Source organism: Pteronotus mesoamericanus, unplaced genomic scaffold, assembly GCF_021234165.1.
Source record: "Pteronotus mesoamericanus isolate MK-2021 breed Mesoamerican mustached bat unplaced genomic scaffold, CSHL_Meso_final contig_20, whole genome shotgun sequence".
Taxonomy (NCBI): Eukaryota; Metazoa; Chordata; class Mammalia; order Chiroptera; family Mormoopidae; genus Pteronotus; species Pteronotus mesoamericanus.
Window position 1 is genome coordinate 80,290,994 of NW_026555085.1, and position 27,230 is coordinate 80,318,223.

General features: G+C 36.8%; 1 protein-coding gene across 10 annotated transcripts in view; it reads right to left on the reverse strand.

Moving 5' to 3' along the window:
* The window catches only part of EPB41L2 (erythrocyte membrane protein band 4.1 like 2), a 214,260-nt gene that overhangs the window by 173,101 nt on the left and 13,929 nt on the right, over window positions 1-27,230 (reverse strand). For all 10 annotated transcript variants that reach the window (XM_054569949.1, XM_054569954.1, XM_054569959.1 and 7 more), the window contains exon 2: window positions 24,575-24,652. The gene's annotated coding sequence lies outside the window, so the exon portion shown is untranslated. The remainder of the gene's footprint in view (window positions 1-24,574; window positions 24,653-27,230) is intronic.

Genomic DNA, 27,230 nt, shown 5'->3' on the forward strand with positions numbered 1-27,230 from the left:
TACACATTTGGCTTCAATAAAACCAGCAATTTCTTGAAGATAAGTTCCAGCTATGAATTGTCCACATTTGTGTGCTGGAAAGGGTGAAAAGGGCAGTTTTCTGTTTTACTGCCAATGGACTGAACAATTCGCAGTAGTTTATGCTAGAGAACACTCCTCTAAGAAGAGGACTGTTAACTTCTAAGCTGGCTTGGTACACTTGTGCTAAACCACCTGATTTTTCTGTTTACTCTTACTTTCTATTATACCTTTTCCAGTAAAATCCTTCTCTTGAACTTTATAATCATGTTTTTAAATAATCTTGCTAGTGAAAAGAATGTCTGAAAATAATGCTTACCAGGTTGGCTGAAAACCAATTTCAGCACACGTCTAATTTTTGAGCATTTAAAATGCTTTCTGCTCTTCTCCATCCACAATTAATAATACAGTACTAATTTTGTTTAGGTATTCACTTCTGGAATGTTCTTCCTGAATTCATCCTGCAAACATTTACTAAACACAACACATACACGCACACACACTCACGCCCCACCAGGCAATCTGTTCACTGTTGAGAATACCAAAATGCACAAGAAAAGCTCACAGCCTTTGAGAAACCAATCTAGTAATAGAGAAAAGGAGAAAGGCAGAATTTTTAGGCTGGGGGTTGGCATGGGGGAGTGGGTAGAGAAGCTGTGTTTGTTTTTCTTAAATTCACTGGATGATTCTTGTGCATACTAAGGTTTAAGTATGAAAATTTAAGATTTAAAATCTGTATTCACCTCTATCTCCCCCCAAAATGCAACAAATCAATGTCATTATTTACTAAAAAATAAAAAATAACTCATCACCACGGTGATTACATTTAAATTATTATCATTCTGCTGCATAAATAAAGTATACCTAGTCATTAAATTGAGTGTGGAAAAATATATAAAACTAAACTAGAAATCAGAAAGGTAAGTCAAACTACTGCCACTTAATTTGAGTAGGAATAAAAATCCTGCTTATCCTTTATCTTAAAATGTAGTTAGATTAAGTGAATATATATGAATATGTTTTGCAAAGTGTTTAAAAATTTATCTTACACAACTGGTCAATGAACAAAATAGGCAATGAATTAACATTTTTACACTTCCAGAAAAATTATGTATGTGCAGAAAATATTTGCCAAGGTTTGTATATCTCAGTGGCTACAGGAAGTGACTTTTTTGTGTAGTTTCAATATTGCTTTTATATTTTATATAAATATTATGACTGCATTCATAACTTTTATGTTTTTAGTTCAAGTTTTGCTCATATATGTAGCTCTAGGTAGTTCATATATAGGTCATTCTTTTTAAATCCTATGTGGTAATCCATCGCACAATAAAATATACTTTCTTTTTCCCAATTGAAGGACAGATTATTTCCATTATTGTATTACCTCACTGACTACTTCTTCAATGTCTCTATGCAAAAGTACAGGAATCTCTAGGGTACAGACTTAGTGGAATGCTGGCTTGTATGGCCTGGTTCATTTACTTGACACTGTCAAAATGTTCTCCAGGACAATTGCACGAATTATATTTTCACCAACAGTACATGATAAAAACTGCTCTACATCTTCTCCAATACTTGATATTTTTAGACTCATATCATAACGGTTATAGAAAAGTCTCTGTTTTAACTTGTATTTCCTAACAGAGATTCTTATGCTAACTGGCCATTTGGGTTTCCAGTTTTGTGACTCACTCTACCATTATTCTTGATTTCTTTTTTATTGGGCGATTTTTCTTTTTTGTGCTGATTTCGAGGAGGTGTTCATATATAATCAAGACTGTAATCCCTGAAGGATACTGGCTATTTTCAGTAACCCACCTGAAAGCCCAACTACAGTGCCTAGGAAACACCAAAATCATTTTTCTCATATGACTACAAGTATGGCAGTAGGTAACCCATAGGTGATATATCTAGTCGGGAATGTCTTCAAAAAACTAGTCTTTTATCCTCCTGCTCTGACATCTTTAACAGGTAGCTTCAGCTTTTCTGTTGTAAATCAGCTGCTCCAGCTCTAGGCATTATCTCCATATTCCAAGCAGGGGGCGGGGGGCGGGGGGAGGGGGGGCAAGCCAGGCCAGACCTATATTCAGGACGTAAAGCTCCCTCCCTTTCTCATCACCTCATGTGGTCTAATGAGTGTTGTGATCCTCCCACAGGAGAAGCTCACCCAGAGAAAGATCATTTCAGCAGGCATCCTTTCAAGACTGAAGGACTTCTTATGTAATACACTGTTAGAAGGTATAGCAAGCAAGAATTAATGAAAAAGCATTAAAAACCCTCCACAGACTCAAAGAACCACATTCTAATACTCACCTAAGAAAAACCATGGCCACAAACACCACAGATTCAAAACCAAAAGATAAATCAGGAAAGTACAAAAGGTATATATAACCAAATATATACAACATTAAAAACAGTACCAGTAACAATAATAGTAAGAGCATCAACTAACACTTCCTGAAAACTTCCATGCATCGGGCATTCTGCTAAAAGTTTTTGCATGTACTGATTTAATCCTCACAAAAACTCTGTGAAGTAGGTGCTATTCTTGTTCTCATCTCATAGACGAGGAAACTAAAGCACACAGCTGCTAAGTGACAAATCCAAACATTCTGGCTCTGATACTGATCCTAATTACTAAATTAGGTACCACCTGGTACCATATGCTTTCTACCATCTCCTATAGGTAATTCTCCATCAGCTCTATATTTAAATCTGCATAAAGTCTCTCATCAAAGGGAACAATCTCTTAATTGCTTTATTTTGAATAATCAATTAGTACCATGCTTAAGTTCAAATCCTGGCTCAACCAATTAGCTACCGTGCAAGGGATTTAATCTCCTTTCCTCTGTTTCCTCATCTGCAAAATGAAAATTACCGATAGCACCTATCTCATAAATGGAATGTGGATCTTAAATGAATTAAAACATTCTAGTTGGCCCTGATCAATGCGACTCGGTTGATTGGAGCGTCATCCCATAACCGAAAGATTGCGGGTTTGATTCCTGGTGAGGGCACAGACCTAGACTGTAGGTTTGGTCCACAGTCCGGGTGCGTTCAGTCCCCTATCCAGGTACGTACAGGAGGCAACCAGTAGGTGATTCTCTCTCACATCAATGTTTCTCCCTCTCCTCTCCCCTTTCCCCTCCCTCTTTCTCTCTCTGTAAAAAGCAATAAAAAAATGTCCTTGGGTGAGGATAAAAAATATTCTAGTTGTATTATAGTACCTGGTACATGGTAAACAATCTGTGTTAGCTGCCATTTAAGAATAGTGTGATCACCATTACTACCCATTCCTAGGGGGTATTCCCTGTCAATTATTAACAATAACATTGTATGAGCCTTTTAAAAATCTTTTAAAAATTGAATTCTGTAATACTAACCTCTAGTGGATCTCAAAGATATTAAGTAATCAAGTATGTCGCTGGGTAAAATTCTTGTGACATCAGCATACTAGATTCAACTTTAGAACAGGATTTTCATGAAGACAGGAATCGTTGTCTATTTCATAAATCACTCTATTACTATTACCTATAACACTGCTTGGCACCAATATATGTTTGTTGAATAAATTAATAAAAAAGTACAAATCTCAAACAATTTAAAAGCAAATGAAGATTATGTTATATCCTGGAAAACTATGCTGGATAAAACGATTTACATAAGAAGTTCCATAAAGTAAAAGAATGCCAGAAGCAATCCTTCCATATCAATAAAAGATATACTGCTACTTTAATATGGATGTGTAATTACTAAGTGGTAAAATCAAACACCTAAAAGATTTTATTTCATCCACTAGCCTAAAAGTTTATATAGCCACGATGACCTAAAAATCATCTGAAGGACGTAATCAGCTTTACTATGCATTTCTTTTCCTGTTGTCCTTCCTCGTCCCTCCAAACTAGTTCCATCTAATCCTGAGTGAGCCAAAGATTTCAATGAATATAAATACAAACTTCCCTTTCCTGAAAAGAACTCTGTGTCTACAGTAGTATTTAACTTTCCTTTCATATCAAATAAACATTTTTCAAAAACAAACACTAGAGAAACATGCCAATGTATAAGTGGCAGTGAGCCATTATTTTTTCACTCATTCGGGACCTACTTATTGAACATTCCCTGTGACTCAGGTATTGGGCTAGACTCTGAGGAAAAAGGAGGAAGGTTAAACACGGCCCATGTTCTCAAAGCACTGCCACTCGCGATTAGAGATGGGCATAAACACAAAATTCTGAAGTGATACAGAAGGGCTATAACACAGGCAGAGTCACAGAGAAAGGAGAAACCGGCTGCTACAGGGGTGAGGGCAGTACAAGTCCACCAGGATGACCACCTTTTCAACTGAACTGTGAAGGTCAGTGCAAGTCTGACAGGTCAGGAAAAGGAGAAACAGGCAGAGGGAGTAACAGCTCCAAAAGCCCAAGCCATGGAGCAAGACGGCATGTTCATGAAGAAAATGAGTACTCTGTAATTTGGTATCACTAAAGTATAGGGTTGATGGTTGGAATTGTGGGGAAGTGAGGGGACGGAGCTGCTGGGAAGGAGGGCTGCTCGCTAAAATGGATCTTACATTCAGGCCAAGGAAGTGGCAAAGGCACTAGTAAACGGTCCCTGCTCAAGAGGTTCCCGTACCTGGGCATCTGTGTCATAGAACGGCATGTGACAGATGGTGAATAAGCAGGACCACAAATCAAAGGCTCATGTCAGCTAGAGAGCTATTCATTAGCACACCACTATTTATGCTTTAACAATCAAGTTACCTGACTATACCAAGAGGTCTCTGAGGGCATGGACCACAACGTGTTACTCAAATGTACCTCCCAAAGGTCTACTGCCACAATTCCTCTATTTACCAGATGGCAAAGACTTACGATGCACCACAAATTATACTAAGCACTGGGCACTCATGAATCTTACACTGCCACATCCCAACTACTCTCAGGGCCTCACTCACCGAGAAGGTGATATTTAAAAGTAATACCTGAGGATGAGAAAAGGCCAGCTGTAGGATTTTGTTTTTATTCTCTACTTATATCCTCATCTGATGTTTAGCAATAAATAACCTCCTCCTTAATACACTTCGATTTAGATTCAAAGACATCCTTCTCCAAATTCACCTGTTTCTTAATCTACTTCTACATTCCTCATTCTGGGGTATCATCCAAAACTCTGTCCAGCCCACTTCCTTCTCCACTAGAGGCCTCACTCTATTCTGCTTATTTTCAGTTTGTTTCGTTCTTTTCTAAGCCATATGCTTTTTTATTGCTTTCATATAAATTATCTACTTAAGAGGCAACAATGTGTAGTGGTTAAGAGTTTAAGCTCAGTAGCTGAACACCTACAAGTGCCAACCCCACCCTTGTTTAAGTGTGCAATCTGGGCTGCCCTCTAAGCCTGTTTCCCCTCCATATAACAGGGATAAAGGTATCTGATTCCTAGCTTATGTTCGAGATTAAATGAGATACTGAATAGATACTTAGCATAATACAGTGTTAGCTAATTTATTGTTAATCATTAAACCAACATCCTGAGGAACTTAAGGCATGAATTATTACCTTTTTAAAACAGACTTGTTCAAGATCACACAGCCATTATTTTGAATGGAGCCTACCCAAATGTACATTCTGACTTCACCAATCACCAAAATCACAATATCTAACCACTAACCCATATTCATTTCCACTTGGCTGATCTATTTTGGCTTTGTCAAAAGCTTTCACTTCTAAGTTGCCTCTAATTCCATCTTCTCTTTCACCCACATTCGCCGTAACTAGCATCTGTCACCTGTTCTTTGCAAAGATCAGTAGAGTCATCCCTTTGTCTTTGTTACCACAGCGAACCCTCTACTCCAAGCCCTGTAAGGTATGGAAATACTATACAAAAAGCAAGACAAGCTCAGAGCTGGAATATCACTGTGAGCAGAAGCTGAACCCCTGAGCTGGCCTCCTGGCTTACTTCCCTTCCAGCAGCCTTGGACTAGTTCAAATTGCACACAGTTCACAGGGGCAAAAGGAAATGTTTACTAGCACAGAAAAACCAGCATAAAGTGGATCAAAGCAAAGTGGTCTAAAATCACCAAAAGGACACCAAACAGCCTGCACATCACTCAAACCTGAGGCACGATGACTGGAGTTATTTAAATGACTTAGGAAAAGTTTTTCAATCTTAAGAGTGGTCAGCAATGAGTAGACAGATTTTCAAAGGGAGAGAGTATATGGTCAGACTGAGTCCCTTCTAGCAAGAATAACCTTATTGTGAGGATGGATGAGGACAGGGACTGGGATCCATTTTGTTGATGCTGTATAAACAAAAGAGAGCACCTAGCCCAGGCGTGGGCAGATAGCAGATACAAAAATAACACTGAATTACTCATATGCCATCCCTTATCATTATAACCAACCTTCCAGTTCTGATTCCACACTCACAACTCGCCACCTGACAATGTGCCAGCCATGTGGTCAACAAGCAGAACACACACTAGACAGGACGATGTACATATATACTCCTCCTGCCCACTATATTTCCCACTATAATAGGTTGGCATTCTAATAAAAAGGTTCATTATTTATTATTTGTAGGAATTGGGTTTTGGGGTTTTTTTGTTTTTCTTGCTTGACGGGGAGGAGGAACAGCATGATTCAGTTTTCCCAAGCCCCATTATTAACAAGATACTGATTGACAGGATCAAATTTGTGTCTCTAAGACAGAGGCTTCAAACTCTGGGCTAAAGTCCATTGAACAACATAAATGTCATGTCATGAGAGAAGCTACTGTGTACCAATAGACCTGTCTGTCCTGGTGTCCAACACTAATTCAAGCCTTTAACACCAACCATCCTATACATCTTTGACAAGTCCAAATCATCTTTTCAAAATGCTGGTTCATCTTGCCAGAGCTTAGAAGCTCCAATGGATGCCTATCATCTTTCAGTTCAAATTTTAACTCCTCTAGTCTGCCATGAAGTCCTGTCTACCCAGTCCAGCCACGGCACCGCCCCTCTGCATCCATCTCAGTCTTTGCACGCACTACATCATTTCACCACCATTCCTGTGTTCCCACCACCTCCTTCCCCAATCGAACTCATCAGTGCTTCTCAGACTTCTTCCATTACTGTAAACTCTTGTAGGTGCCTCAATAACGCTTACTACTGGTCTTAAAATTCCTGTGTCATTGTTTTAGTTATTTAACTCTGTCTAACATCGTATGAGCTCAAGGACAAAAATTCTTAGAAAATTTCACTTTTTCACTTAGAAAAAAATCACTTTTCTATCCTTCATTCCCAGGACATACTATGTATGGGACCAGACAAAATACACAGGAAAAATACATGTTTCTATAATAAATGAAACATACTTGATAACCAAATACTAAAAAGTTAAATTTCCCGTCTACATTAGGGTTGGATTTTGAATTTTTTTCTTTTCTGCAAGCAAGAATCATTAGGTGGACTTCATTCCTTTAAATCTGAAATACACTCAGTCATAACAGTAAGGCCTAGAATTTAGACTCTCATCTTAGTGTGCATCATGTCCATGTATGTAATAATACAACGAAAGCTGACAATAAGGCGCCGAAGCTTCCTTTCCACGGGGCCAGACCTCAACACAACTGTTACAGCTCCCCCTGGAACAAATAAGACTGGGTCTCGGCGGGCTGTTGCCTAGGAAGTCAAACAATTATTACCCATTACCTCACAAACCTGCAGAGACCCAAACGTTTGCCAAGACACAAGGCCAATGGTAAAAGCAGCCAATGATTAACAGTGATTCCACGAGCCCAACGTCACAGCAATGGGCCTGGCCACACTCTGAGGAGTTCATATGGACGTCAGATCAGTAAAATTATATACTTGTGTTGTTTAACTCCTTACCCTCATGTTTATCTCAAGATAACACCTCCCTAAAGAACAGTAGCTGTTTCATGTTTCTTAAATGAATGAAGGACAGGCCTTTTAACCCTTATTCAGTGCCCGTGCCCTGCAGTGATTAACCCCTTCTACATCACATCAGAAAACATGTAAAGCAATTACGATTTTTCGTAGTAATTGTTCACAAAAGGCTGTGTGTACCTCCAATTTCCTAGGTAAATATGTGTTTAAAAACAGCATTGCCTTAAGATAGTCCCCCAAAATAGGAAAACTTCAACTCACTGAGGGGAAAAAAAAAAAAAAATCAACGAAAATGTATGGAGTTCTTAAGCTAGTAATAGAGAAACTTAATGATGAATATGAATTTAACATCCCCTCTCCAAAATTTAAAAGAATTGTCAAAAAAATTATTTATTCATGTTTGCAAGAGTTTCAAACTATTCCAAGGTCTTAACGTTTTGCTGATACCCAATTTTAAATAGTTTATTCAAAACAGCCAGGAATTGAAATATTTCCAAGGAAGTCAAAGTGAAAATTCTGCATCATAACTTGTCATTAGTGCATAAACAAAAATTCAAACCTCTACCATGTAGGAGTATACTTATCTGGTGGCTGCCGAGGTAACTGTAAAAAATCTGACGAAAAAAAGGGTAAACAGAGAGCCAGAGTTCTAACACGTTTTCATAAATTAAATATCTGAGTTTAAGTTAGTTGTTATAATTTATGAAGCTGATTTGTCCTTTATTAATGCTATGAACAAAGAGATGAAATTAAGTCAACAACTCATATTACCAATCACTGTAGAGCAACATCAGGATTTCTGACATCTTCTAAGAATTAATATCTGTTTTAAAAGACCATTTCCAGAGAAGGCAAAGCAATTATTAGGCCGCTTAGAAAACTATAAGCCAAAAAAGTCCCTTCGTGATAAAGGCACAAAGCAGTTTGCTGTTCTATACACAGAATTCATTCCCCACCGCACCCCCAAGAGACTACCTAATCATGTGCTATCTCAACACACGGATTGGATTATCCCTCAGTGTGAAAATTTTGTGCTCCTGGGAATAAGGCAATGAAGTAAAAATATCCCACAGTATGATGTTCACTATATACTAGACTATACAAGTTGACTCTGACTAGTTTATTTTAAAAGGGAAAACATTAACTATAAATGTTTGATGGAACTGTTAAGTTTAATCCAGTACTTTGAACACTATGATGCTCTATATTAAGTATATGTCCTTCACCAAAGCAGCCCTCGACAACGTAACTTTTTATGTCTCCATAATCAGAAGAAAAGAAGGTCATGCAGTCCCTACATCACCTAAGTCATATACTAAATTATACCAGTTTCATGGAAAGTTCTTCAGGGTACCTTGCATATTACAGATAAATACAAATTTACATATATTTTCTCTTCGTTATTGTTTTCTAATCATAGAGTAATCAGGTGACTTAAATGTTATATAAGTAGTAATTCCTTATAGCAATATGTCTCACTCTGAAATAACGTGAACTTGTCATGTGTTTATTCCCTGTGCCCCCAATTCTTAACAAATCCTTTAAAAATCTGGCTGCATTTATGAATGGCCAAATTACTGAGGATACAGACCATAAAGACTGCTCCACTCAGCTGGAGAGGGCTACAAAGTGAAAAAGGATCTGCTCTCAAGGTAGCTCAGTTCTCTCTGGGAGTTTTGGTGACTGGTTGCTTTTATCAAAGAGTAAACATTTCAACTGTCCCACCTTCCAATCTGTGTAACTCATTAGTGATAATACTAGAGAGAGACTACTAAAGAAAAAAAGAAAATCTTAAACATTCCATATTTTCCTGGGTATTTTCCTCCCTAATTTCTCTGTCCTTTCCAAAATTCTGGTAAGGAAATACAAGACTTTTACTCCCTGTGACTTACTTCCTCTTTTAGTGGGCTATACTTGGGAAAAGCATCAAGTGAATGCTGAGGCCCTCTCTCTTTGCTTAGGAGTGAAAAGCTTAATTGTTTAGTGTTTATTCTACAAAAACCTGAAAATATCACCCTACTCCCCACCTCAGTATTTGTGACAAAGTGTTTTAAATAAATTCCACTAGTCAGATCTGAAGAATCACTTGGGTAAACAGTACATCAATCATTGTCCTTCCAAAAGCTAAATTTACATTCTACAGTTTCATTGTATGGAAATAAATTTTTAAAACATGCAGAAAGGATCAGAGCTATCATAGTTCTATTTTTAGATTGCCAAGTTAATTCCAGAAATTAAAAGTACATTTTCCTCCATGAAATCCTGAATACAATTCACATGTCAAAGAATGCCTTAGATTTTATACATTTACTTTGGAATCTTTGAGAAGCCTGTCAAATTACAAAGCAATTGCTTGCATAAACATTCCAGGGACATTTAACTACTACCAAACTGCTGAAAGTTGATCTTTAATAGGCCACAGATGTTGGTGCCATACTACCTGAAAGTCTGAACCAAGATTTGATTGTTCTGAGCCCTTTGTCCAACAATGAAATCCTCAGGGGAGGATTTATTCTGTTTTTCCATGCAGCCCTCCCCACAATCAGAGGAGAATAGTATGTGCATTGCAGCCATCCGCGAATGTGTATACACACAGTCAGTCTCTCTCAAACACACAAAAATACACACACACACATGTGACTGCTGACTACAGGGCCTGGCCCTTCCCTTTACCACTGGGCATGTGGCATCTCACAGCAGGGCTGAGCTCAGCCATCTTCCATGCTGCCTGAACCTCCTGCTCTCACCGCTGCCTCTTGTACCCTTGGTTTTGCCAAAACTGTATCAGCAGTTTTTCTCCATAAGTCAAAGTATTTCTCCATTAATAGACAGAACTTCTCTCAAGCACTTACTTCAGCATTAAATAATATTCTTAATCTGAATTCATGTATATAATGACTTTACCAGACTCATCTTACAAAATGCACTTGTAATCAAATATAATTAATTGTAGACAGCAAGAGCTGCTAATAAATTAAATGACATCTTCTGCCTAGAGGCACCAAAGGCTCTGATTCACAAGTTTATAGAGATCAGTAGAGAATATTAAAATGCAGCACAGTGGTGCAGCACACATAGTAGGCACCTCTTAAAAACTGTTGGTTTAAGTACTCAAGTTAGAAAAGAGATTTACCTAAACGTCTCTTTAGACCAATGGGTAGAAAAGTAAGCAAGCTGGTAAGAATGAGAAAATATGGAAATATTAAAAAAGATATAATAGAGAAAGCTACATACATAATAGCAATGGGCAAAAAAAAAAAAAACACCCCCACACACAAGGATCCAAAATAGTGACAGAGTAGGTGGAAGCTACACTAACTTCCTCCCAGGACAAAACTGGAATCACAACTCATTTGTAGAAAACTTATCCTGACCAACCAACTGAAGGCTAGCTAGAGAGAAGCCTTATAACCAAGGACTTACAGAAGAATCCCCACTACCACATCGAGACTGGTAGGAAGTGCGTAGGCCCAAGAGGGCTGCCTAGGCTCCCATAGGCAGCAGCTGAAGTTCTGGAGGGATGGTTCAGCAGCAAGGCGGGCTTCCCCTGAGAAGTGTGGGGTCTCAACACCAAGCCAAGCTCCCCAGCCTAGACCACCAGAATTGAGGAAGATGCCCACATAACATTTGAAAAGCAACAGGGTTTCTGTCCTCCAGGAAGAGATGGGTAGAGATACAGGCACCTTCTTAAACGGCCAATGCACAATATTTCATTTGCAAGTACTTACCTTGGGCTCCAGCAAGGGGAGGGTAGAGCAGACTAGAGCGACATGAAGAGAGTCTGGGGCTGGTGGGTCTAAGGAAAGAGCTGAAGGGTCAGCTGCCGAGATTGCTGTGCTCAGTCACTCCCCATACTGCAGATGCCATTTTTCAAGCAAAGCACTCCCCTCCATGTGGCATCACCCTGGGGGGAAGGAATAGCTTCACCCTCAGGAATCCCTCTAGCCCCAAGCTGTCAAGTGTAAGCCCCACTAAGGGTACAGCCAGAGGCTCTTTCAGTGATTAAGCCTAAGAGACAGCCTGCAGGCAGAGTCAGATCTCTGGGTGTTTTCAGACTTTAGCTGACCCTCCCTAAGGCCAAGTACTGGTAAAAGCGGGACTTGGTGCACAGCCTGGTTCTTTCCACACACACTCAGACCCAGCAGAGGCAGCAACAAGCTGTGTATCACTGATACCTCCAAACAGGTTACCCAGAGCAGGTCACGGGCAGCAACAGATATAGGCTTGTACCAGAGCTTTTGCAGATCTACCTAATACATAGAAACAAACTCAGAGGCAGCCAAAATCGGAAGACAAAGAAACAGGACTCAAAACAACAAAAAGAATTCTCCAGAAGAAGAGCTAAATTAAATGCACATAAGCAATTTATCAGACACAGAGTTCAAAGTAATGATTATAAGGATACTCAACAGCATGAAAAGACACAGACACGATGAAAAGGACCAGACAGAAATATATAGTATCTGAAATAAGTAATACACTGGAGGGAATAAACAGTAAGTTAGATGAAGCAGCAGATCAAATCAGCGATTTGGAAGACAAGGTAGAAAAACAACTAATCAGAGCAGTAAAAAAGAAAAACAAAGAAAGAAAGAATTTCAAAAAATAAAAATAGTTTAAGGGACCTTTGGGACAACATGAAGCCTAACATCTGCATCATAAGGCTACCAGAAGGAGAAAGGAAAAAGTAAGAGACTAAGAACTTATTTGAAGAAATAATGACCAAAAGCTTCCCTAACTTGGTGAAGGAAAAAGATACACAAGTCCAGGAAGCACTGAGTCCCAATCAAGATGGACCCAAAGGGGCCCACACCAAGACATGTCATAATTAATATGGCAAAGCTTAAAGATAAGGGGAGAATCTTAAAAGCCCCAAGAGAAAAGCAGTTAGATACCTAGAAGGGAGCCCCCATAAGATGTCATAGGATTTTTCAACAGAAACATTAAAGGTCTGAAGCGACTGGCATGAAATATTCAAAGAGATGAAAAGCAAGGACCTACAACCAAGACTACTTTACCCAGCAAGGCCATCATTTAAAACTGAAGGAGAAATAAAGAGCTTCCCAGACAAGAAAAAGCTAAAGGAATTTGTTACCATGAATCCAGTATTACAACAAATGTTAAAGGGCTTGCTTGAAGAAGAAGGAGGAGGGAGAAGTGAAGGAAGAGAAAGAAATAAAAGTCAACAACGACACGGTAAAATAGTTAAAAAAAAAGAAAAGAAAATGTAACAAATATGTAACTATCAGGAATCACTTTAAATATAAATGGTTTAAATGTTCTAATCATAAGACACAGGGAAGCTGAATGGAGAAGAAAACAAGACCCATATACATGCTATCTTCAAGACACCCACCTGAGAACAAAAGATATTCACAGACTAAAAGTAAACGGGTGGAAAACAAACATTTTATGCAAATGGAAAGGGGGAAAAAAGCAAGGGTTGCCAAACTTCTATCTGACAAAATAGGCTTTAAAAACAAGGCTATAATATGAGACCCTCCCTAGGGGAGACCCTCTCTAAAAGGAGGACACTACATAATGATAATGGGAATAATCCAGCAAGAGGATATAACCCAAGTAAACATTTATACACTCAACTTAGGAGCACCTAAATACATAAAGCATATCTTGATGGACATAAAGGGAAAGACGGACAGAAATAGTCATAATAGGGGATTTTAACACCATATTGACTTTGATGAATTGTTCTTCCAGACAAAAAATCAACAAGGAGACAGCGGCCTTAAATGATACACTAGGTCAAATGTTTAAGTGATATCTTCAGAGCATTTCAACCCAAGGAGCAGAATACGTTCTTTTCAACTGCACATGAAACATTTTCTAGGATAGAGCACATGTTAGGACACAAAACAAGTCTCAGTAAATTTAAGAAGACTGAAGTCACATTAACCATCATCACTGACCATAATATTATGAAACTAGAAATCAATCAAAAGAAAAAAACTTAAAGATACACAAAAACATGAAAGCTAAATAACGTTATTAAACAATGAATGGGTTAACAATGAGATCAAGGAAAAAATCAATATACCTTGAAACAAGTAAAAATGAGAAAGCAAAAACCCACAATCTGTGGGACATAAGGAGAGCAGTTCTAAGAGGAAAATTCATAGCATTACAGGCCTATCTCAAAAAAAAGGAAAAAAGTTCAAATAGTCTAACCTTACTCAAAAAGGAGCAACAAACAAAGCCCAAAGTGAGTAGAAGAGAGGAAATAATAAAGATCAGAGCAGAAATAAACAAAATAGCATAAAAAAAAATATGAAAGATCAATGAAACCTAGAGCTGGTTCTTTAAAAAGATAAATAAGATGGACAAATGTTTAACCAGACTCATCAAGAAAAAAAGAGAGAGGACTCAAATAAAATGTCACAAATCATCAGAGAAATGTAGACTAAAACCACAATGAGATATCACCTCACACCTGTCCGAATGGCTATCATCAATAAATCAACAAACAAGTGCAGGCAAGGATGTGGAGAGAGAGGAACCCTTCTGCACTGTTGGTGGGAATGCAGATTGGTGCAGCCTCTGTGGAAAGCAGTATGGAATTACCTCAGAAAACTAAAAATGGAAATGCCTTATATCCCAGCTATTCTACTTAGGGGAATTTATCCAAAGTATCCTGAAACAATAATTTAAAAAAATATATGCACGCCTATATTCATTGCAGCATTACTTACAATAGCCAAGATTTGGAAGCAGCCCACGTGGCTATCAACAGATGAATGGATAAAATAGCTATGGTACATTTACATAACAGAATACTGCTTGGCCATAAAAAAGAAAAGCTTGCCCTTTGCAACAGCATGGATGGATCTGGAGAACGTTACACTACGTGAAATAAGCCAGTCAGAGAAAGACAAGTACCACATGACTTCACTAATGCAGAACACCCGATGAACAAATGGAACTAACAAGCAAAAGAGAGACACAGCCTCATACACAGAGAGCAAGCTGACAGCACTATGGTGGGGGGAGGGTGTCTTTGGGTTGGAGGGATTGAACAAAAGCGAGAACTCATGGACGTGACCCATACTGTGGCATGCGGGGGGGACGTGTGGGTGGAGGTGGAAGAGGGTATAATGGGGTAAGTGGTAATGGAAAAAAATACAATTAAAAAATGCACTATTTTTAAAAAGCTACAGAAAAGGCTGACTTGGTACCCAATATGGCTCAAAAATAATCAAACATAGAGGTAGTAAATTCAATAGGTTTTGCCATTAAGCAGTTGAGGGACTACATGCTAAATTCTAAGTAGAATTATCTTATTTAATTAAGCAAGGAGGATAATATAATCCAACTCATTAAAAGTAAGAAATAAAAAAAAAAGAAACTCAGACTTTTCTAAGACCATACAACTGGGTTAATGATAAAATAAGGACTAGAACAACTCAGGTCTTTTGTCTCTTAAACTAGTGCTCTTTCTCGCTCAGTTTAGTTTGAACATTTTACTCATCCTCCATCTGAAATAAGGTTACATAAGTGCATATTAAATAAGTGCGTATTAAATAAGGTTATTCAAGTGTTCTGAAATGTATACCTCAAAAAAAAGGAAAAAAATCACACTACAAGACTTAAATCTACCTCCCTTTAATGAGGAGGCCTCATTCTAACACCCCCAATCACTAAAGAATTAAGTTCGCACAATACCTTACGGGGGTTAATTCAAAAGAACAAAGAAGACAAACTCAAATCCGAGAAAAATGGAAAATCAATATGTCCACACAGCTTAAGGGTTTTGCTGCACTAACAAGTAGAAGGAACAAAAAGATTCTTCACACCTAACTGCTAATTACAAAAGAACAATCGTTCACCTAACCCACATCCATAATCGAAATTGAATTTGCACCGCTCAAGCATCCCACCAGTTCAGAAGCTCTCTGTTAAAAGACTGTTCAAGATCCTATTTTGAGAAAAGTGCCCAAGACCTCTCTTGATTAAAAAGATCAATCTTACGCGGAAAGGTATTTGCTAATACTCTGGTTCACATATTCAGGAGAACCTGAAGAAAGTAACACCCAGCACAACAAGGAACAAAGCCAAAAAGACAATGTCCAACTGAGATTCTCTTGGAAACTCTCACAGGTAAACAAATGTATAATATCTAATTACAGCCACTAAACAAAGTTGATGGAATTCTCCTACCCACATCATTCTATCGTAACACCAACCAACCCCAGACTCTTGTTCCCATCCTAGATTTAGTGCCTAAATTTGAGAAAAGCTTAACATGTCACCTGCTTCCTTCTCCAATGTACACCAATGCTGAGACCATCAAAATGTGGTCACCAGGTTTCCACCTGTCCAAATGACATCAACAATTATTTACTGAGCTCTTCTGTGATAGATACTGTAGGAGATACAAAGACATTCATGACCTGTTCACTGTTATTAAGAGCATTATAATCCAGTGGAAAACAACAGATGTTTACAATTAAAAGACTACAAAGCTCAGATGAGCTTGGCTCTGGGATCAGAGCCAACTGAGTTCAAAGGTAAGTCTTGACCTTTTCAGACTTTGCCTCCCTACACCTGTTTCCTTATGTCTATAATGGGGATAACAATACCTACGCTATGCTGGCTGAATGTGAGGTGAAAGTGAAATAAGCAATGTGCTTATTAACACAGGAACTGTTGCAGTAAGCACTCAAAGTAAGCAACATCACTGTTCATTATTATTACAACTGAAGCACGAAGGCTGTCACAACACAATATGTAGTACCAAAGTTTGGGGGCCAGAATTCTGAGGTGATCAAAGATAGTTTGAGGGAAACGCTAGAATTTGAGCTGCATCTTAAAAGAAAAAGGTCTTTATGAAAAGTGAACAAAGAACCTGGGTCTGAGGCTAATTTGCTTTGTTGCCCCGGCAGTAGGAGATTATATAACTTTTCAGGGTCTCAGTTTCATCATCTATAAATTTAAAAGGCTGAATTAAACGATTGCTAACATCTTCTGGAGCTACCATTCCATGATTTGGTGTAGGAATCAGGTCAGTAAAGTGAGAGAAGGAAGGAATTCTAGGTGCAGTTTATGGAATGTATTAAGAATTCAGAAATACACATTGGCTGTACAATAGGACATGGATCCAAAACGGGGACCACAAGGAAGAAGACTGCTACTTCTGACTTCCTGCACAGCAAAAACAAGCTACTAGAGGTAGACGAGTCACGTAATAAAAGAACAGGATCTTATGAGCAGAAGAAGAACATTATAAAATAATCATAGCATAGAGGGGAGAACATATTATATTGGGAAATGGAGATTAAGGGGGCAAAACCAACCAAGAGACGGAACGGATGGAACTCAATGATTCTGAGATATTGAGCTGGGAGATAGCAGCCATGGAGAGGCTTTACAAATCCTTAAGTTCTTGACCCAAGTCTTTTAGATTAATTAGAAGCATTAGCTTTAAAAGAGCCCCCTAAAGTCTCGAGGTGCCCTCATAAAATAAAAGTTTTATTTTTTCCAACTTTCTACATTTCCATGATTCTAAGATTCTGATATAACTGATCTGGATAGGAGCCAAGACTTTTTTTTTTAAAGGTCCCCCGATGATTTTAATGCACAGGCAGGGCTGAGAACCTCTGTCTAAAAAAAGGGGTAAAGACAAAACATTAGTGATTAATTGATAGAAGGACATCGCTGGGTAGGCCAGAAGTGATGGGGATAGGATTCTACAGTGCAACTGGCAGGAGCTTACTTATCCACAGACAGGAGAAAGGCCACCTTTTCCACTCACAGGCAGAAAAGAGGTAAGGATGGGTCAAGCCAGTGTTGGGTAGAAAAACAGTTAGCAGTTGTCAGCTGATCATCTCCATCACCCCCGTGCAAGAATGTTCCAAATTCCAACTACAAGTCAATTCGCATTATTATTGGCACCTAAAAAATGATTGTACAATAAAAGGTTATCAAGTCGGTCAAATATATTAGCTTATTCTAAAACAAGCAAAATATGTGAAGTTGAAAATCTATTAAAACTTTTTTTTCATTTGCTGGTGTTCATTCCAAAAGTACCTATTCTATATAGTCCTTTGTGCTCTATGTTGGTCCCTGGGAATACACAAGCAATGTAGGGTTGCTGCCCTGGAAAAATTTATATAGTAAGAAAGATGACCATTTTAGGATTTTAAAATCCAACCTGGTAATTGCCGCTAAATTCTTTGGGAGATGCAGGAAACAGAGAGATTAATTCTACTTGCGGAAATCAGACCTTCATGGAAAAACTGACATATGAGCTGTGGCATGGATGACATGACTCACTTTTCATAAGGACGGCTTAAAAGAACCGGCTCTAAAGCATTTAATGCTTATCTTTTTTTTTTGAAAAACTGAGAAAATATCAACTATTATCCTAATTTCCTTTTTTCAAAAATGTTATTCATCTTTATACTTTAAAAGGCCAAAATATTTAAGGATCATATCTATGGAAATAATCTTCAATAACTTCCAGAAGACATTTCAGAGAACAGTAATGCCTTTATCAAACATTATCTTTAAAGATCTTTCTTATGGAAAAAATACACACACACACACACACACACACACACACACACACAAAGATATACAAAATCAGAACCAATGAAAATGTACAGTAGGCTATAGGCACAGCTTATATATGTATGTTCAGAAACAGGAGGTGTACAAAGAGGGCAGATCTCCACTGTGATTTTTCTTTAATTTCTAATTTATCTGACCATCTGACCTCCATTTATTTTTATTTAAGCAAATGTATCTCATATGTTCCCTATAATATGCTTCAAATTCTTTGTTAGAGTAATAAAGAAAATAATTACCTCTCTGAATACTTATACTGAAATTTCTCATACAGAAGACACCAAGCCTCTACAGTCTTATGTGGACAGTCCAGTACAGATTTCAATTGCACTAATTCACAATTCATTAATGTCACAAATGGGAAAGAACTGAATCACATCCTTCCAGTTGCTGTCACCAATTGGAAAATTAACAGAATGAACTTTATTTACTAGATATGACAAGATTCATATATAGTATCTACAGTTAAAGCAACTTAACATGCTTTTAAAGTGACAGCTTTTGTAAAAAAAAAAAATGTACTGGTCTTCTTATAGTTATAAAAATGATCTTTATAAGTTTATTCTACAAACCAACCATGCCTGACACTGAAAAGGAATTCTTTAACTAAACTATAGTATAATCTTTTATTTATTCCAAAACTTAACTCGGTGATGAGTAAATACAGAATTCCGTAATACTTCTTTCTGTTCTTGGAGAAGAAATGGTTTTTAAGGCACTACATGTTGCTTTTATTAGTATGGTATGCAGCTGTATTATTTGTACTTCCGCCCACCATTCACTGAGAGTTCAAAGAATTAAAAACTGGCAATTCAAGTTTAATACTTAACGAAAGACTCATGATAGTGACTATGGGGGCATAATGATAAAGCTGAGCCACATTCATTTTGGAAAGGAAAACCTATTAAACTGAAAATAACTATTATTGCTTATGGGATGATAATTATCCACATTAAACTCTACAACAGAATGAAAAAGTCAATTTATAAAACTAACATGCTTTTTAAGATGGCAGACAGTGACTTCCCAGAAGTTTGGAAACATTACATAAGTATTATGATATATAAAACAGGTCTTCACAAATTCAGGTATACATTTAAACTCTTGATGAAACCTCATCTGTTTACTCAAATCAGAAGAAAAACACCATCTGCAGGAAACAAGGCAGCAGCTTATTGATCCAGCATTACATGGTTGACCTTCTCCACGTGAAATGTTTAGCCACATTATGTTGAAATACAAAGCAAAGATTAGGAAGCAAACACCTTCTCATTTCCTCTGACAATACACTCTATAACTGTGAAATATACTGAAACCCCCGCACTACTAAATTCAGTCCTTTAATGCATGGCTCAGGAAGTTATCTATCATAACAGGAAGAAAGTACTAAAGATGTTCTTGAAGACAAAATCTGACAACATTTAAACTCTTGAAATATTTTCTTCCAATAATAACTATATAGTAAAATAATTTTATAGATGGTGAAAAATCACAGAACATAAAATGACAAGCGGCCTTAGAAATCACCTAACTTCAACCTGTTTTTCCATATATTGATAAATTAGGGCCTTGGTATCAAGGTTTTACTCTGCTCTATGGCACTTTTCTATAACGTAGATGTTTTCTCTGCTATGGCTAATAGAGATTTGACCCTATTCTCCTAGGAAATTTTTATTTCTTTTATATAAACATGTTCCTTGCTTTCAATGCCTGATAGGGTCATGTCAAAAGGACTCAGGAGTCAACCTAAAGTAGTTCCCACTGGCCAAAGTCGGGACAATTTGAATATCTAAAAGAATGACTGTGTTTGAGTGAAATTCACTAAACATATAAAAATCAACAAGCCAATAAAGATACTCGAAAAAAGAGACAAAAACCTGAGATACTTATTATACTAACGGCTTATTCTAAAACTTGGTAAAGGAAAAAATTAAGTTTTTATCCTCCATTTCAAATTAAAAAACTGTATTTCATGGTGATCATATAGCCTACACTGTTAAAGGAAAGCTATTTGGCACAGAAAATTGCAAGCATATAAAGTCGAATAAATGTTAAAATGTAAAAATCCCATTTTAGGGTACAGAGCTTCAGTTTGGCAAAATGAAATCAGTCTGACAACAGTGTCAGTGTACCTAACACTACTAAACTGTTTATTTAAAGATGGTTAAGATGATAAATTTCATGTTATATGCACTTAAAATCCTATTTAATCCCCATTTTGCCACTCCCAATAAGATTAACTGATTCGACTAAGGATAACCAATAAATACTAACATTATTCAACAGATATAATGAAAGACAGATAAGGAACTAGATATTTGTATGGTTCCAAAGTCTCACCTCTCCCAGGCTATACGTTAGTCTCAAAGAGAAAAATATAATTTTACATTGGGGAGATCAGTCATCACTCTAATCAATTCTTCCTTCACTAATAATGAGGAAGCTACATTTGTGGGTCCTGATATGATGCAAAGTCTTATCAAAAACATACATTCTGAAGCTGATCAATGATTTAGCTCTAAATTCCACTTTATATTAAACACAGAGTATAGAAGACTAAGCTTAATAACCACTACATGGAAACAATCAGACAAACCTAGAAAAAGAAAGATTCAACTATGTAGGCATCTTCTGGTATCTCTACAACAGATTGTTGTCATGAATAGACAATAAAAAGAGAAAGGAAGTGACATAACAGTAACCAAAACCAAATGTAGTATGTGCTCCTTGACAAGATCCTAGCTCGCTTGCTAAGCTATAAGGTATGTCATGGGGACGACTGGAGAGAGTTTAACATAGACTGGATATTAGATAACATTAGAGTAGTATTGTCAATTTATTATTATAGGCAAATAGAGTATTTTGGTTAAATGGGAAAATATCCACAATTTTTACAAATAATAATAAAGAAATAGGGTGAAAGGTCATGAGTTCCATAATTTACCTTAAGATACTTCAGAGAAAAAAATATATAGTGTAAAAAGTTAATGCAAAGAAAAAAGCTTCTAGATAATGATCATCAATGGCTGCTAAAAACCACTAGGTAGCCCTGGCTGATGTGGCTCAGTGGATTGAGCGACAGCCTGCAAACCGAAGGGTCACAGGTTAAGATTCCCAGTCAGGATACACGCCTGGGTTGTGGGCCAGGTGCCCAGTAGGGGGAACGCAAGAGGCAACCACACACTGAAGTTTCTCTCCTGCTCTTCCTTCCTCCATTCCCCTCTGTCTACAAATAAATAAATAAAATTGCGGGGGGAGGAAACCCACTAGGCAAAAGCTTGATGAGAAACTTTACAATGCACAGATCAAGCTGGCTAACAATATCTGTGCCCATTGGTCTACCTTCATTCCAAAAAGAGAGCCAAACATATATGTGTCTTTTGAAGAGATACAGTAAGAAATAAACACCAACTATGAAGAATTCTCCAAACCACCACCACCAAAATCAACCTTGAATCTAATTACTACCTTGAACCTGATTAGGCCTCAGATCTACCTCCAATTTACAGAAAATTCAGAAGATAGAAACATATTAAACACTACTACAGGGATGCAATCAACAAAATCCAGAATGTGGTAAATACTAAAGAAACAGCAGTTTCTTCACCAAATAAACTAAAAGAAAAAGAGGTGAAATAAACTACTTAAGATATTTAAGAGATATAGCAATCAAGTAAAATGTGGACTGTATTTGGGTCCTAACTTCAACAAATCACCTATAAAAACATTTAGGAAACAAAGGGGAATATATAAACACTCACTGAGTATTTGCTATTAAGGATATATTAAATTTTTTAGATACGACAATGGAGTTGTGATTTGGTTTTGTTTTTTTAAATTCTTACCCATCACAGACATATAAAAAAATATTTATGAAGTGATAATAATGTCTGTGGTTGGCTTTAAAACAATCCATCATGGGACCGAGTGGGAAGACAGGGGTTTAGGGGCACATAAATAACACAAATTGACCATATGTTGATAGCTACAAGATGGGTGCATAAAAACTCACTATTCTATCCCATCTCTTTCTGTTGGCTTCCATTATAAAAAAAATTTTTTTAAAAAGATGAATAAGAAGGCAGGCAATGAAGCCTAATTATATCATATTCACCTAACCACAGAATCATCTTTACGGACTACCTAACATAATGAGCACCAACCAAAATAAAATAATATAAAATCTAGCAAAAGATTTATCAACACTGACAAAAGAAATTTAAAAAGATGTAAGGCCTGCAACTCAAACCTCATAACAAATGAAAAAAAGAGAAGATTCTGGTCAACAGCAGTGTGAGTCCATACCCAATTTTTAAAAACTATAGTAAACAAGAGGGGAAAAACTAGGTGGTGAGAATATGGACATTCATTATACTAGCTTCTCTATTTATTTGTACATTTGAAATTTTCCACAATAAAAGGTAGGAATAAAAAGATTACAAACATCCCTCCGATCACTGTAGAACACATTTATTTGATTGCCTACATATATTGACTGGTTGCTTTCTGACTTGCCATTTTCCCACTTTTATCCTTTTACTTCCAACGGCCAAGGAGGAACAGGGAGAAACCTCAGTCACTAACAATACTTGTTTTCTGGGTGGGAAATTTAACTAGCAAAACTGAACTGTTTCTACATTGGTTTGAAAAATCAAGACTGATTTTACAGTAAAATGTCACACTTTAACTGAAAAACGAGCTTGTGGTCTACAGAAATTACTATGGCATCTGCTTTCTTCCTTTCTTTTTTGGAAATGAAGCTGGCCTAGAAATTCTTGTGTAACTTGTATTTGGATGTGGTGTTTGCAGAGGATTATTATCTTCCCAAATTTCTAAGTGGTTCCATCTGTTTTTATGGTGAATTTGGCTTAGGATAACTTCAAAAAATGAAGAACTAAGAAACCCAATCACCTTTGGTATACTTTTTGAGTGGTTTTAAGAAAAAACAGAACCAATAAAATATCCACGACAAAAAAAAATTTTCTAATTGAACCCAAAGCTGATTTTAGAAACCTCTGAAGTAACTACCAATTTACAGGACAGAGTAACAGGTTAAACTATACCATGGGGATGAAACCAGAAAAATAAAAATGGTGGGAATGATATAGGACAAGCAACCCAGTTTCTTCAAAATAATTAATTACAAGGATATACAGGCGGGGACAAAAGTAGATTTACAGTTGTGAGTATATGAAACACAGTCATTCTTGTACTACTTATTAATTGTTATTATTTATTTGTATTATAACAGTAAACCTTTTGCCCATCCCTGCATAAAAGAAGAGAGAGAACCTATAGATTACACAGAATCACTAATCGTAATTACATAGACTTAATCTAAACCCTAATTCAAACAATGAAGTTTGAAAGATAAAAGACAACTGGAAATGTGAACACATTAAATATTTGATGATATTAAGGATTTACCAGTAACATTTTAAGGTGTAATAATGGTATTATGAGTTTTTTCAAAATATCAAAATATATGTAGATGAAATAATGCCTGGGGTTTGCTTCAAAATAATACTGTTGTGGTGAAGTGAATAGGGATATAGATAAAATAAGACTAGCCATGAGTTGATACTTGTTTCATCTGGGTGATCGAAATGTACAGGTAATTTTTTATATATATAAAATTTTTGTGTGAAAAAATGAAATAATAAAGTTAATTTATAAAATTAAAACAAAATTTAAAAATAAAATTCACACCTACAAAAGAACTGAGAAATATTTGACTTAAGCAAGTAGAATAGAGGCAAATAAATTCAGAATTAATATTTTTCACTTAAATAACTTTACTCACCTTAAAATTTGAGCAAGTCACAAAATTAAAAATCAAAATATCCTGGAAGACATGTCAGTGATCACAAAGTACAAAACTCTTTTTTTCCCAAAGTTGCTATAAATATACCACGAAAGTAAGTGTTTTGCCAAAATCCTGTTTTTCCTCTGAGGAAGGACACTTTAAATGGCTTTCTCCACAGAAACAAATAAATGAGGCACAGTCAACATGTGACACAGATTAGGGCTTATTTCAGGGCATCTGAATCATTTAAAAGAGACATAAGAAGCAACATAACTTACCCAATTGTCACAGTTAGTAACTGCTGACCTGGGACTGGAACTTGGGGGCTGGAACAATTTTCTTTCTGTCCTCTGCTCCTTTCAGAAAAAAAGGTGGGGGGGAAGGGAACAATATCAGGTAACTGATTTGTTAAAATTCCAGTCACAATAGACTCAGGACACACTCCCACAAGTCTGTACTTTACAGAACATACCAGTGATGCCCAAAGTTTCAACAATATATCTGGCACTTCAAGATACTGAACCGAAGACACAAATTTAGATCGCTCAGTGGTGCTTAGAACCATTGACTTCAGCAACTTCTTGGTGACCTGTCAACATTCCAGATGGCCTGAACATTCCATTTTTAAAAACAGCTGGGGGTGAAGGAACACAGATATCAGCGGTTACCACCTTACTTTCTACATGCTTCCACTCTCTCACACCTTTCTTCTTTAAATTAAAACCAGTAAAGGAACATGAGTAGCATCTCATTAACTGCTTTCAAGTTTCTGACTAAAAACTACCCCCACAGTGATCAAATTATATCCTAATACAATAGTGTAGTGCTGGTTCTGGTTCAAGTATGTACCTCTGAGGAAGGGAACGCAAGTAGGAATGCAGTGTGAAGAAAAAATTTACATATTTTTAGGGATAATATAGGACAGCAAATAATTACTATAGGCTCTGGAATCAGAAGGCCTGGGTTCAAACCCCTGCTCTGCCATTAATGAGCTGAATGACCCAGAGCACAGTACTAAACCTTGCGAGTTACTGAATTTTCATATCAGGCCAACCTACTCACCACACAGTACAGTGAGGCCAATACTCACTACACATGGTTACTGTGAGGATTAAATTAGTAAGTATTATACAAGTGCTTATAGAACAGATTCTGACACATACTTAGTATTAAAGAAATGTTACCTATTATAAACATTTTCTAATTCAATATGTAATATCCTTACAAAGAGAGCATATACAATATTTTATGAAAGTACAAATTAAAATATAAAATAAATTATCTCAAACATAGTAGTCCTGCCTGTATTCATTATCAAAAGCACTTCAAATATTAAGCTACAGTCAGCTTCATCTATAATGCCCATGTTTTACACATTTCTAAACTAGTGTATGATCAATGTCTGAGGCACACACTTTCCCTTCTCTACAGCCAGACAGGCCACACACGCAGCAGGTTGATGGGATTTTATAACAACTGTGGAGTCACATTAAAATCCAGTCAGCTGGAAAAATAAAAGTTTCACTTGGTTCCAACATATTGCCACTAAACTATACCAAGCAAAAGAAGAATTAGAGAAAAAGAAGGTGGGGGAGACAGGACAGAGGGGAGGAACAGAGGAAGAGGTGTGTAAGGAGCAAGGGAGAAAAGAAAAAAAATAAAAATATAAAAACATTAAAATCTAGTGTAAATACATGCAGGAGTCATAGGGGGAAATTCATAAAACATCAATATTAAAATGGAATTTGAGGATCTGATTTAGAAATTGTTAGGTATTTTTTAACATTGGCTAAAGCATTTCCTATGTCCACAATATTACATTTAGGTGAAACTGCTTTCATCAGTCAAAACTATATTTATGTGTTTATTGCAAAAAAAAAAAAAAAAAACAAAACCCCACAAGCGAACTGACTATGTCATAATGAGCTTTCTTTTGGAGCCCAGAAAGTACACATCCAAAAGAGGGAAGGGGAATATCTTATATACAAATGAAATTATATAATGTCTAGAATTTGCTTCAAAATAATGGGGGTGGGGAATTATCAGGGAGTGGAAGAGAAATATAAATGAAGCAAGACTGGCTATGTGCTGGGAATTGTCAAAGCTGGCTGAGGGTACATGGGGTTTATTATATTACATCACTATTTTCTCTACTTCTGAATGTATTTTAAATTTTTCATAATTCAAATTTTTAAAAAGAAAAACACAATGGAACATACTTTCTCCAAAATATATCACTTCAATAGATAATCACACAGCAAAAGTACGTCTTTTAAAAAATCTAGTAATGACAAAAAAAAAAGTCCTTAAAAAAAGCCTAATTATCCTTCACCACTATCATGTATATACTGCACAGAGCGAACACACAGATCTCAGATCTACAGAATGCTCTAGAATCCACCCTCACGTCTTTGGATTCAAGCTTGCAGGACTGAGGATGAAAGTGAACTGGGCTCAATTAGGGGAAAGTAGAGGCACATCTGCACTACATATGCTGCCCACATCTACAGCTCTGCACTGCAGAGCTGCAAAAGTTCAGAGTATCTCCAACATACCTTTATTTTTCTGTTTGCAGGAGGGAGGAATACAGGGGTAACACGAACGAATGTATTCACATTCCCATATGTGCATGATTTAAAACAGACAATCTTGGCATTAGGAAATTAAGATGCAGGCTTTACTGATGTTGATTTTAATGGCGAAGATCCAAAAACAGTTCTGGTTACAAACTAATGGATAAACTCTTGATTCCTTTGTTAGTGGACAGACCCAACTCATTTCTTGCCACTTTAACCTTTCTCATGTACAATTTTTAATCATTTTATTTTTTAAAATACGTTTTTCCTTTTCTCATTAAAAGAAGTGGATTAGAGATAATTTTTCATGGGAGATCATTTAGCAGATTTTTTTTTTTTTAACCACAGTCAAAAGCAA